This window comes from Peromyscus leucopus, chromosome 18 (assembly GCF_004664715.2).
Source record: "Peromyscus leucopus breed LL Stock chromosome 18, UCI_PerLeu_2.1, whole genome shotgun sequence".
In the NCBI taxonomy this organism is placed as follows: Eukaryota; Metazoa; Chordata; class Mammalia; order Rodentia; family Cricetidae; genus Peromyscus; species Peromyscus leucopus.
The window spans coordinates 30,763,882-30,776,777 of NC_051078.1; the positions used below are offsets into that span (position 1 = coordinate 30,763,882).

The 12,896-nt window shown below is 41.8% G+C and overlaps 1 long non-coding RNA gene across 1 annotated transcript; it reads left to right on the plus strand.

The window, feature by feature from the left end:
• Positions 1-379: 379 nt before the first annotated feature.
• LOC119086198 lies at positions 380-12,620 on the plus strand. The gene is made up of 3 exons (XR_005089436.1): positions 380-1,062; positions 3,368-6,728; positions 11,837-12,620. It is a non-coding gene; the product is annotated as an uncharacterized LOC119086198 (long non-coding RNA).
• Positions 12,621-12,896: the final 276 nt, after the last annotated feature.

The following is a 12,896-nucleotide window of genomic DNA, read 5'->3' on the forward strand; positions in this document are numbered from 1 at the left end:
GGCCTTAAATCACAGCACACCGAACCACCAGTCCCTGCCTCATTTCACTGAGAGAGTCTAAGTCTTTTCCGGAAAACAAAAACAAAACAAAACAACTTACATTTATTAAATGAGACATGGTTTTGGAGGGAGTTAACCAAAAAGTGGACAAATAGTGGCTTTTATGAATACAGGTTATGTTAACGAGCTATTTTACCCCGCCCCCCATGCTTTCAGCCCATAGTCAGTTATCTTCACTGCTTTACCATTGGTTGTCAACCTTTCTAACGCTGTGACCCCTTTAACACAGGTCCTCATGTTGTGGTGACCCCCCCCAACCATAAAATTATTTCCTTGTTACTTCACAACTGTAATTTTGCTACTGATATAAATCGTAACGTAAATATCTGATATGCAGGGTATGTGAGGTGCAACCCTGATGGGGTCGTGACCCACAGGTTGAGAACCACCTTGAGGCGGAGCCTCCTACTGGGAAGTCTGGGCTGGAGCCAAGCAGCTTGCTTCTTGGTGACTGGGAGAGAGGTAGAGTGGGGTGGAAGGAAGGGTGGAGAATGGGGAGGGAGGCCAGGAACTAAGATAGAGCCTCCAGGGATATTCCGCTCCCCAGGGATCTACTCCAAGTAGACCCTACATCTTTATAATCCAGTTACCTACAGATACACCAATGGATTCTTCCACTGGTGACTAGAGCACTCATGATCCAGACACCCTTGAGCACTGTTTTGTGCAACCAAGCCTTCATTCAGCACGTGAGCCTTCGAAACCATTGCATATCCCAACCACAGCAGATGCTGGTCCCACTTGAGAAGTTCTGAACAGATGGTGGTATGGAATCAGCAGCTGAACATGACCATCCAGAATGCAGGTTCATAGCTTTCTGCCCTACCGTTTCTGATACCGTCCATCCTAGAACAATCGGCAGATTTTTCCTATATTGGTGTCAAATTCTAGTCTTTTTAGTCTGCTAACTTATTTTTATGTAATTTTTAAAATTGATTTTGTTTGTTCTTGTTCTTGTTTTGTTTGAACATCCTTCAAGAACCACAGTGAAGAATTACCTTGGTAAGCAATGCAGATTTCTGGGCCAGAACTTCTAGTTGAATCTCTCCAAAGTAGACAGTCCTTTACATGGTTCCTGTGTGGAACACTCTTTTCTTCCTCTGCCATAGCATCCTTTTAAAGTGTGTGTGTGTGTGTGTGTGTGTGTGTGTGTGTGTGTGTGTGTGTGTGTGTGTGTTGGAGCATTGTGTGAGACTTCACATAGACATGAACGTAGAAGCTAGAGGAGAGTGTTGCCTGACCTCCAGGGGCTCTCCACTTTGTTTTTTGAGACAGGGTCTCTCAGTGGCCTAGAGTTTGCCCTTTAGGCTAGACTGACTGGCCACTGAGCCACATGGATCTACCTATCACTTCCTTCCTGGTGCTGGGATTGCAAACATATGCCACCATGTCCAGGTATTTTTCATGTACATGCTGGAGATGGACTCAGATTCTTATGCTTGCATGCTTTTTATTCACTGAGGTATTTCCAGCCCTTCTGTGGTTTTTAATTGTTCTTTTTATCCACCCTGCCTATTTCTAATAGTAGGCTCTTGATCTTCAGCATTTGCCTATCTTGATATCGAGTATGCCCACTTCCATGACTTCAGTCCCTTGATGGCAAGGGTAATGCTGGTTTACTTCCTAGGTACTTACTGAACCTGACAAATGTCCTCTGAGGTCACTAAGGTAGGAAAACAAGAAAGATTCTATTTACGCAACATTAGTATCAAGATAATAATAGTTCATCTAGTCATTTACACAAAGAAACATTTATTAAGCACTTACTACGTGGCAGGCCTAGCAGAATTTGGCACCAAGTGAATGCCAATTCATTTAGCGCAAATGAATGGACAAAGAAAAGAAGTAACCATTTCTCTGATGATGAATTCTAAGTTTATGCACATAACCTGATTTTATTCTTATCCTGGGCGGGAACTTTCTGGAGGGTCAGTGTTGCTTCTTCCACATAGAAACGATGCGAGAGAGCAATCAACCAGTCACCCAAAGCAAGGCACTGGAAACCGTTGTTGAGTTGATCCACGTGTCCGTCGAACTGGAGCCATGGGGTGAATGTTGATAACTGTGGGGCAGTAAGAGGAACGTGGAGTCTAGAAAATAACAAGAAGGGAGCCTGGAAACGGAAGTTCAGAGGGAAGGTAATGCAGGCCAGCAAGGAGGAATCTTGCTGTTCCTTACATACTGGTTAAGGTCATCAGCCAGGATGAAGTAAAACTGAAGATTGAGATGGGTAGATGGAAAGAATTTAAATATGGTTAAAGAATAAAGCGTAGGTTTCCCAAGGCCTGGTAAGTTTAGAGTGCTTTTTTCCGGCAATATGAGTTTGCATGACAGGTTGTCAGAACTCAGAATTGGGATTGTTTTCCTATTTGGCCTCAGCATGTAGAGTCAAGGGTCTGGTACACAGCTTCCTAGAGAGAATGGACATAGCCCTAATCATCAGAGTGTACTAGTCTTTTTCAGACCTCCAACAAAATACCTCAGACTGAATGGCTAAAACAATACAAATTGATTTTTTTTTTTTTCACCATTCTAGAGCCTATAGGGAGTTTCTGATAAGGCTTCTCTGCCGGCCTTGCAAGATATACCTCCATGCTTTTACATCACATGACTTGCACTGGTAAAAGTGAATGTAAAGGGAATCTCTCCCTTATGAGTACACTGGCCCTTTCAGATTAAACGCCCACCATTACAACCTCACTTCACTCTAATTGCTTATCTAAAGGCCTCTTCTTCATGCAGGCACACCGAGCGTTAGAATTTCAACACATAAATGTTAAGGGACTCAGTTTGGTTCATAATGCAGACTCATTTTTGGCAAGAAGTTTTTAGAGTTCTCACATGAAGCCTCTTCAGATCTGCTGGATTAAATTGCCTGCATTTATGTAACTCTGCTCCTCCAATGTTTGTGGGCGGTGCATATAAATGGTACCGAGGATGTAGGGAACAATACTGATAACAAAACCGAGGGTAAAGACACAAGACATTTGTGAGTCTGGAAATGGAGAACTCACTGGTAGAGGAACAAACAACCATAAGCAGTTGTTAGTTCAGGGAATTAGTAAACCTGGAAATGAGCCAGGTAGACAGAATCACAGAATTCTACTGATAACTGTGGCAGGAAAGGACCGAGGGAGCAAAGTGGGCACAAGCAGTCTGAATGTTGTGTCCCCCTGAAATTCATGTTGAAAGTCTAGTCCTCCACACTGATCAAGTAGTGAGGATTCAAAAGACCCTTTAAGAGCAGAATTGATTTGCTTTTAAAAGAGGCCGGAAGACTTACTGACTCTGTTCTCTACCATCTCAGGACACAGAAGGCACTGTGTGTGAACAAGGAAACTGGCCCTCACCCGATGCTCAGCCCCTTCTACCTTGATCTGGGACCTCCCAGCCTCCAGAACTGCAAACGTAAGCACCAGCTGCTTATAAAATAGCGAGTCTACGGTGTGTTGGTAGCATTCTGCATGGGCTGCAATGTCATGTAAAGATAGAATCCTGCATCTCACAATGGAGTGCTGGTACTGGGTCCTTCCAATTCACTTACGCCAGGGAAAAGCATCAGGGAGGCTTAATTTCTGCCCAGAATTGTAAATAAATAAATGGGGAACCAGTGATAAAAGACACTAAAGAAAACTACCCTACACACTTCACTAAGAAATCCCATGACACAAAAGACAGAGGAAGTCATAGCAGTAGCTAGAAATGAAAAAAAGAAAAGAAAAAGAAAAGAAACAATTACCTTCAATTACCTAATGGCTAACTTTATATTAACAATCACATGGGTAGAGAGATCAAGGATGCTTTCTTCAGAGTTCTTCTGGAAATAACTCTCCCATAGGAGTTTTCCATATTTCGTTAAAACGCTGTTGCCTTCCTAAGAGAATCACTCATCCTCCCAACACCGGAGGTTTCTGCATACACTAGTTAGATGTCTGCATAGTCAACATGTCAGGAATAATGAGAAATGGGGAGGGATGCCAGAGTGAGAGAGACTCGACAGGAAAGTTGACAAAAAGCCCGTGATGTGGCTCAGCATGGATGCCAGTTTCTCTGCCGGACAGCTTGGCATGTCCTTATCAGAAGATTGCAAGGAGTTGGGCCTGGAGGAACAAGAGGTTGGTAGAAAGCTTATCGCTCATGATAAGAAACAATAGTCTTGCTGTGCCCTCCCCCAAAACTCCCACATACACCTTTATGAATGTTTGGATGTCTGCCACTCAGAAGGCATCCAGAGCCAGCCAGAGGGGATTACAAATGGAGCCTAGCCAAGAAAGGAGGCTTGGTGTTTCTCCTCATCCCTTCTTCTTGTCCTCCACACTGGAAGCACTGTGTCTTTGAGAAATGAAAGAGGGAGAAAAATGGAAGTACAAAGTCTCAGCAAGCTCTTCTCTAGTACACACAGATAGCCATGGGGAGAGAAAACCTGTGGTTCTGGTGATCTTATACTTCCCTTGTTGAAAAGTCTCAGAAGGTGAAAGGACTTTCAGATGTTAATGAACAGGCTTGGAAGGCTCCTAGGCCTTGGATCAACCGCTGGAACCATCCTTCCAGCAAAATACTTCAGTTGCACATGAGGCCATAACCGATAGGCATACATGAGTAAGCTGGAAATGATGTAGCAGCTGCCAATCACAGTCTTATGAAAACAGTTTGGGTATCCTTGTCAGTCCATACAGAAAGCTGTGCTGACAAGGAGTCTCTCTGAGCTGAACAAGAAGAGCACACCTACCTTAAAATTTTGCGGATACAATCCTGAATGCTTATCACCGTGAAAACCTGGCAGAAGCAGGCAGAGCCCAGTCAGATGTGTGTTCCGGTCTACCTGCGAGATCCAGAAATGCTGAGTACTTCATAAAACTTTGGTAGAGGAATGGCGAAATCTCTGGGTACAGCATGTCACAGACTCATTGCTTTCCCAACTCTTCAGCTCCGACTGGTGGGACTCTATGGGTGCCAGACCCATTTGAGGCCTTCTGGACTTTGGCTTCCCTTTTTTTGGTTTGGGATCTGGAGTCCTCCAGGTTCTCAGTGGGTGTCTTGAAACTCCAGCAACTGTGCCCTTTTCCAGCTTCTGGCTACCCAGGTTCTGACGCAGTGATTCCACTTCTCACATATGTTTCCACTCACTCCTGCTTCTTTGCAGCTTAGCCTGTGATCTAGCTCTGGCCTCTCTGAAACTTTAATCGTACCTGTCTCTGGAAGGTGTTCTAATGGCTGACTTTTGGCTTGCCAAGATTCTTGACTCTTCTATACGTTTTTTAGCTTTCCAAGTTCCAAATTCTAGACGCCTTTTAATGCTTTGCCGCCATTAATCACAGTGTGTTTCTATTCCTAAAAGCCATGGGCTATCATGCAAAAATCCAAGTGCCAGGCTTTAGAGAGCTCCTTTAGGGTTGCTAGTTAGGAAGGCCCCCAAGACAGTACAAAGCCTTGCAATTCCTCTTGGGTGTCATCAGAAACAATGGGTAAGACTGTATGGCTGGAGTCACCACACATCTTTGTTGCAAAATACACTGAAATCAAGCTGGGACTGAACTGGAAGTTTCCTCCGTGTTGGTTGGTTTTCATAGTGCTAGATGGTGCTCAGCAAGCGCTAGGGGAGAGAAGGCAATGGCTCTCTTACCCAGCTGTGAACCCTGTGAACTATAATAACAACCTACCAGAGAAAAGCTATTCACCAGTGCAGTACTGGCATGACAGCTTTGGGGGTAACCAACCACTCTTTGCTTGGATTTGAGGCTCACCCCGCATGAGGGAATCCATACCTAATACTGCTAATTCAGTCAAAAACCTACTGTTGAAGAGGTCAGCGTGGTATTGCTGTGACAGACATGACTATTGTTTTGGGGAAGATTGTGGAAGGACCTTGGGATGCTGGCCTAGAAAATTCATTAACTCTTGAGAACTTAGTGGGCAGTTCTGTAGGAGCTTGGAAGCTAAGAATGTGGTGGGCAATGCAGAAGATGGAGGCCTGACTTCTGAAGTTTCAAAGGGAAGTTTAAAGACTCTGTCAGAGCCATTTGTTATTTTTAATTAATATTCTGTGGCTCTGGTTAGCTGGGGCTGAAGTATCAGCTGTGGTAAACAAGATACCAAAACCACGAAAGGGAAAGCTTTACTTTGCTGGGATACTCAATGCTAGTTGACTAGAGCTGAGAAATTAATAGTGATGAAGAGGAGACCAGCGTTGTTGGAGGTGAAATCTTCTGGGAAGTGTTTCCTGAGAGCATGTAGGACCTGTGTTTCATAGGCAGCTGACGTTGTACTTCAAGCTGGCAGCTGAACTTGGTAGTGTTAAGAGTGACCCAGGTGGTACTGGTTTTGAAGGTCATGGAGAGCAGTTCAGGCTTGGCACTGTGAGAGGCCAAGAGAGGGCCACTGTTGAAAGTGCAGCCCCAGTGGCAGTTGAAGGCACAGGATTGAAGGGTTCATAGAGGAGTGGAGGCTTGGCACCATGAAGAGAGCCTATGAGAGGCTATTGGTGAAAGTGCAGCCCAGTTTCAGCAGAAGACGCTGGCATTTTGGAGATGCCAGTACCATGGGATGACCACCAAGAACAGCAGCAGTTGTGGATTGAAGCCAGCCAGACCCTGGAAGACAAGCTGTACGTGTTGCACAGGGTGGAGCTGAAGAAGTGACCCAAGCCCCTTGGAGGAACCCAGAAGATGGTAAGTAAATCCCAGACATTAGACATTGAGTTATTTACACTTTTGGAGTTTGGTTTTGCTTTGATTTGCTTGTGACTGTGCCCTGATTCTTTTCTCTTGAAGTAAGAAAGTATTTTATGTATTTTTTATTTTATAGGACCCCACAGTTGAGGGACTTTGAATTTTAAAAGACTTCAGATTAAAAAAAAAGATTGACTGTTTTAAAGAGATTGAGCTTTTAGTAAAGACTGTGAGACTTTCAAAGTTATTTATATTTTTAATGCAGAATCTTGGGTATGAATGAGAAAGAAAAGGTTGTGACTTAAATGGTGATGTGTTTGGTGTCAAGTTGATAGGGGGTCAGTTGTCCTGGATAGTTTTATGTCAACTTGACACAAGCTAATGTCATTTGAGAGGAGGGAACCTCAATTAGGAAAATGCCTCCAAGTGGGATCTATCCCCGGTGCATGAGCTGGATTTTTGGATCCCATTCCCTATGATGGGAAGCCTTGCGCAGCCTTGATGCAGGGGGAGGGGCTTGGCCCTGCCTCGACTGAATGTACCAGGCTCTGCTGACTCCCCATGGGAGGTCTTACCCTTTCGGAGGAGGGGATGGGGAGTGGGTAGGGGTGGGTGAGGTTTGGGGGGAGCAAGAGAAGGGATAAGAGGGGGATCTGTGGTTGGTATGTAAAATACATAAAAATTAATTTCTTAAATAAGAAAATAAAATTTAAACAAATGAAAATGCCTCCATACGATCAGGCTGTAGGCAGGGCTGTAGGGCATTTTCTTAATTAATGATTGATAGGAGAGGTCCAGGCCTATCTATGGTGGGTGGTGCCATTCCTAGGCTAGTGGTCTTGGGTTCTATAAGAAAGCAGGCTGAACAAGTCATGAGGAGCAAGCCAGTAAGCAGTACTCCTCCATGGCTTCTACATCAGCTCCTGCCTCCAGATTCCTGCCCTGCTTGAGTCCCTGTCCTGACTTCCTTTGATGATGGACTGTGATGTGAAAGTATAAGCCAAATAAACCTTTTCCTCCCCAACTTCCTTTTGGTCATAGAATTTCATCACAGCATTAGAAAACCTATCAAGGATATGTATATATACTTTAAAAAAGTTTTCCAAAATAGATATTTAACAGAATTTTAATAATAAAACATCCAAAATCAGGTATGATACCACATGCCTGTAATCTCAGCACATGGGAAATGGAGGCCGGAGAATGAAAAGTTCAAGACTATCCTTGGCTATACAGTGAGTTCAAGACCTGTCTCAAAAAATAGGTCCAGATAGTTACCTGCATGTGTTTACATATTTTTCTAATTCTAATACTATAGACACATGATATGTGAGAGGAAGATTTCTATAGTCACCTCCTGGCAGAACCAGAGTAGAAAGCTGTTGTGATTAGTGCAGAGTAGTTATTGTGCTGAAAGAAGAGATTGATAGGATGTGGAACCCGCATACTTCTAGGAGCACTTGCCATTCACAAAATAGTCAGAGAATTTCAGAGAAATAAATGACTGTGGACCCCGTAATATACACTGTATAAATTTACGCTAGGGAATTTAAATGAACTGAAATATTATACTTGGCTTTGAGGAAGATTCAATATGGCATCTAGAAAGAGCCTGAGGTTAGGTATTAGGCAACCTGGACTTGAACTCCAGTTCTGAAGTTTACTACTAAATAATCTTGTTCAACCAGTTCCTCATCCTCTCTTCTCTGGTTTTCCTCTGTGTAAAAGGATAACTTTCTAGGGCTCTTTTGAGAATGAAGTTATGCAATGCAGTTTTCACAGCAGGTGTTCAATGACTAGGTATTCTTTTTCCTTTTTTTCTTCTTTCTTTTTTTGGTGTTGGTGTTTTTGAGACAGGGTTTCTCTGTGTAGCCCTGGCTGTCCTGGAATTCACTTTGTAGACCAGGCTGGCTTTGAACTCACAGAGATCCTCCTGCCTCTGCCTCCTGAGTGATGAGATTAAAGGCATGAGCCAATACACCCAGCCAATAACGAGATCTTTAACTACTGTCCTACATAATCTGTCACATTTTAGAGTAATTCTTAAAATTCACTAGGACAGTGGTTCTCAACCTTCCTGATGCTGCGACCCTTTAATCCAGTTCCTCATGTTGTGGAGACCCCAACCATACAATTATTTTCATTGCTACTTTATAACTGTAATTTCACTACTGTTAGGAATCATAATGTAAATATTTTTGGTTCTCAATCAGGGGGTCATGACCCCCTGATTGAGAACCACTGTGGCAGGCATCTATAAAAGTAAAGTAATTAATGGAAAATGAAAGAAATGTAGTTAAAAATGTATACAGCTTCAAAGGAAGTTTTTAAACTTTATAAACCATGTTCATTATTGTAAGGGAGGTTTTGAAAGTTTAAGAAATTTTGAAGTAGTAAAGACATTGAGATTGAAGTTCATTTGTGTGACATATTAATTAATCTGCTAACTCAGATTATTTTTTGGTCAGATAAGAAATTCCCTTCTAATTTAGAAGATCATTACAATGTGAGTTAAGATCATCTATGTATTCTATGTGTTTATTCAAACCACCGCACTATTCTTCAAGAAAGCTTAAGATGACCACTGAATTCAGAACCAGAGTCCAAACAATGAACACCAAACTATCTCAACAAGGCATGCTATCCTTACACTGCTTCCCAACCCTGCAGCTGGGAGCTAATTAAATAGCTCAGAGTGCTGCGTTGAACCTTAGTACTGCATTTACAAAACAACTTCAGAGGACATGCTCTTAAAGTCTGGGGTTTATCAGAAGGAGCCAGCATTTTTTTTAAAGCAGCCCTTAAAATTAACATACTGGATAAGCTGCTTATTATAGATGGAGCCTATGAGATCCTTCATATAGATCCAAAAGTTAAGCAGTGAATTTCTAAGCCAACTAATGAGACTATTGCACTGAGACTAAAATCTAAAAATAGCATTTTAGATAACCCAAGAGCATTTTGAGAAGTAAATTTATACTCTATATGGTCATTTCTAAAATGCTAAAAGCCACATTGATAACCACTCATATACTGGAATCTCTCTGGGCTGAAATGTGGAGCAATTCTGTACTTAATTAACTTAGAAATATACCAGTGATAATGGGAATGTGTGAGAAAAGGATATTTTAAATTACTGTGAATTATACTTCTCCCTTTAATTAATCTGAATAGTTAAGCTTTAAAATTCATATCAAAATATCCCCAAAATAAATAAAATCTTACTTTGTAAGGCAATGATGACAGCTATCATTATTTAAATTATATACAGTAAGGGGAGAAGTATGATGTAGAACCATTTAGCAACTGGACTCTTTGGAGGTCATAGAAGATATCTACTATTGCTTGCATCCTGATGTACTGGATACTCAAGAAGACATGGAGAAAACTGGTGAGATCTTTACAGTTCTTCTCACTCATTTCTAAAATGGGAGATGCAACATTGAGTTTACATTTCTTCCAGTGATATAACAAATTGCAAGACCAGGTTGGGAACAGTTCAGCATCCCTGAAACCTGCTACATTGTGTACAACAAGACCTTTCATCTAGACGAGGAAGCTATCTGACCTGTGGTGGCACATGCTCCTACGTGTGGCTTTCATCGATGCAAAAAGAAGAAAGCTGTGGGGGTTATGGGGGGGAGACGTCTATGTCCTTAAAAATAGTCTTCTTACTGAATTATGAAGCAGTAAAGTCTACAGATAAGTGTAGGATGCATTTACAGGATCGCAGTAGTGTATGAACTAGATGGGGTGGAAAGACAATCTGCTGGTAAACTTTTAATAAAGGGACCGCCTCTGGCTTGCCAATTTTTTTAAAAGTGTGTGTGTGTATGTGTGTGTGTGTGTGTGTGTGTGTACTAGAAGATCACTTTCTAGTTGAAAAATCGGGTCCTTCTTCAGTGTATGAGAATGTCATACTCTCTTCGGCGACTATGTCCCTATCTAAAGGCCCTGAACACCATCTTTAATAATTGCAAGTAGGAATTAAGCATTTCTTCAAGACTGGTCTTTTAACAACTAATGAAATAAAAATAAAAACAAAGTGACTATTCATTATCATGGTAGTCCTCCCCCCCCCCCCCCCCGAAGATTTTACAGTATGAAACAAAGCATGGACTTTTACAAATATCTTCTCTAGCTGATGGAAGCCAGGCCCTTCCTTGGTAAGATTCTACAGTGAGAACTTGCCTTTGTTCACCAAGCCACAGCTGCTGCTGGCTGGTTGATTGGTGGCTGTCTCCTCATATGCAGGATGTATAGCTTGGAAGAAGCCCTCAAGGCAAAAAAACATGGGATGCCTTGATAAAATGAGATACCAGGAAGGAAATGGATTTTTTGAGTGTGAAATGATCGAGAAAACGAAGTCTACTCCTGCTGGCAGGAAACGCACAGGGTAAAATTTAGATAGTATGCTAAGGACAGACAGCATGATGGGTTTAGAGGAGATCTATTCAAAGGATCTTTAAGTCACCAAGGCAAAGATGATCAGGATGCTGAACTAGTGTAGATATTGAACACAGGAAGAGAGACCTAACAGTTGTCTGCAGATATCAGGGATATTAGCTGGAAAAGATAGTTTATCTACCCATAGGTAATTATTTGCTTGATAGAAGCAATCTTTCTTGTTTATTCAATGGTTAAGTAACTAGCTACATTTTGAGCACCATAATAATATGGTAGGTATGACAGACACAAGGATTTAGTCTGGTAGGAAGAACAACAACAAAAAAAGCAATTCTAGCTTAGTGTGTTATGTACCAGGTATCCTGTGTGCGTGGGGGTTTAACAGAGGAGATGATGCTCATTTTGAAGTTTGAATTTTGGAAGATCAGCTTGAGCTTGAGTGGTAAAAGGAGAGGGCTCTCGTGTAGAAGGAACAACATATGCAAAAAAAAAAAAAAAAAAAAAGTTGAAGTACTAGCTTTTTCCACTGATTACAGGCTAGTTATAATGGCTAGAGCATAGACTATACTGGAAGCTGATGATAGGAATGAAGTTGGAGAGATAGGCTAGCAGCAGCATTGTAAAGGTGATGGGAAGATGGGAAGAAATTTTCAACTTTCCAGACAGCTGTGCGGCTTAACACCTATCATCCCATTCCTCAGGAGGCCGGGGAAGGAGGATTGTATCATCAAGGCCAGCCTGGGCTACTTCATCCATTCTATGACAGACTGAGCTACAGAGTGAAGACACCATCTCCAAACAAATGGAGGAAACTAACAGTCATTATCCATATCAACAACAAAACAGGGAAGGGAGTAGTAGAGATGAGGAGAACCATTAAAAGATGTGAGTTCTATTAGATTCTGGTATCAACGGATGGCTGTGCTTTCAAGGACCGTTTCCCTGATGTGTTACTGCTACCAATCGAAACATCTGAATCAAATAAAATATCTTAGAATGTTAAAGATGAAATGTATATGCATACATATAAGTATGTGTCTCTCCCCGCTGATAACCCTAGGTGGTGTGTCAGGGAGAATACAAGGGGGAAGGGGGATAGGATAGTAAGAGAGTTAAAAATAATATAGCTAAATATAGAAGATTATTACAAACACACATTTGAGGCTAAAATGAACAATATAGTGGCTAAGATAAAAGAATGGAAAAAAAGAGAATTCCCCTGTAGGACAAATTCTTGAACAATGCATAACATACACACACTACTTGAAAAATTTATACATATAAAACTTCCCATTATATATGCCCATGGTTCCTATACACACTAACTGATTTAACTCTACAGGTATGGGTAAAAGTACATTTTGGATCTGATATGAATATCCACTGAAGCTAAAACTGTCACATCCATTCAATTGCCATCAATGACAATTAGAAAGTATTGATCTGGGAAGGAGCCAAATGGCAAAATCATTTTCCAAAAAGAAACAAACCCCTCAAAATAAACATACAAAATGTAACCCTGTAAAGCCGCAAAAATAGTGGAGCCTCAAAATGGCCTATGCCGTAAAAGAACACGATAGGAGACCTCAGACTCTCTTTCTGTGTGGGCAAGTTCTTGGTCCAATATTCAAGAGCTCTATTTTTGGAGGCTTTCTATTTCTCCTTGCTGCCCGTGGGTGCCATCTTTTGAATACCAAGTACTTTCTTACAGTCCAGGTTCCTTCTTCCAACCGCTCCATTCCAGCAACATTTCCGGAAAGA